Source organism: Octodon degus, unplaced genomic scaffold (assembly GCF_000260255.1).
Source record: "Octodon degus isolate 3935 unplaced genomic scaffold, OctDeg1.0 scaffold00083, whole genome shotgun sequence".
NCBI classification, from domain to species: Eukaryota; Metazoa; Chordata; class Mammalia; order Rodentia; family Octodontidae; genus Octodon; species Octodon degus.
The window spans coordinates 7,543,340-7,544,799 of NW_004524659.1; positions in this window are offsets into that span (position 1 = coordinate 7,543,340).

Here is a 1,460-nt window from a genome sequence, read left to right on the forward strand (position 1 = left end):
TAAATAAATGTTAAAAAATTTTTTAAAAAAATTTTAGAATATCTTTGAGTACTCTTTGTAGGGTTGGTTTGATGCTCATGAATTTCTTCAGTTGTTCTTTGTCATGGGAGTATCTGATTTCTTCAGTAATTTTTTTCTTTTTCTTTTCTTTTCTTTTTTTTTTCTTTTTTTTTTTAGTACTGGGATCAAACTCAGGGCTTGTGCTTGATCAGGCAAGCACTTATGCCACTGAACTGTGTTCCTGGCCCTCTTCACTAATTTTGAAAGATAATTTTTCAGGGTATATCTATCTGAATTGGAAGTTGTTTTTGCTTTCAGGACTTGAAATACTTCACTCCAAGCTCTTCTCGATTTGAGCACCTGTTTTGAGAAGTCTGCTGTCAGTTAGATGGGATTTTTTTAAAAAAATTTTTTTTACAGATGATCTGTTTCTTTTCTGTAACTGCTTTTAATATTCTGTTCTTATACTGAATTTCTGGAATCTTGATTATTATATGACTTGTGTAGTTTTATTTTGGTCATGGCTGTTTGGAGTTTTATATGCTTCATTTATCGTATGTCTCATTCTTTACTTACACTTAGGACATTTTCTGCCATTATTTTTGCGAAGTATTTTTTTTTATGGCTTTTGTGCTATCTCCAGCTTTCTCATTAACTCTCATGAATCTAATGTTATTCTTTTTTACATCATTTTGTAGCTGTTGGATTGATTTTTCATGTTCTCTTGCTATTTTTTACTGATTACTAGCTGCAATTCTATGTTCAATCCGATATTCTATCCTTTTCTTCATTAAATTTGTTGCATATACTTTCAATGAAGGTTTTAATCTCTTGGATTTCTGTTTTATGGAATTCCATTTCTTTCCTATATTGAGCATTTTTGTTTCTATCATTTTTTAAAGCCCATTTATTCTTTTACCTGTATTTTCTCTACTATCTTTGATGTTAAGCATCATTTCTTTTTGCACTGGAGAGATTATTTCTCTGTAGCCTTTTCTACTTGTTTCTTTTACTTCTGTTGCTATCATTCCACAAAGTGACAGCGTTAGACTTCCAATTTCATCTATCTTATTGTGTTCCAAGTTTGTCGTGGGTAGGCTGGGGGTCTGAGGTTGCACTTTGCTTCTGCACCTTGCCATTTTCTATTTTCTCTTTTTAATTTTATTTTTTTTAATGTTGATGCTTACTGATTTCTTATGATAGATTTATCGCTAGTATTGAGGTTTCCCTAGGGGATATCTTGTCACCAGGGATGTCCTCTAGATGTAAGAGACTCTTTATAGCTGTCTGAAGAACCTACCTTCCCAATTTGTAAAGGATGCACAGTTACTATTTGACTGAGCACCCAATGCTTTGGTTTGGGGTTGTGCTGGTGATTGTGACACATACACTCACAGTGTTATCATCCGTGGGGGGGGGGGAAACTGAGTGTAATATCTATGGCATCCTGGATAAAGTAG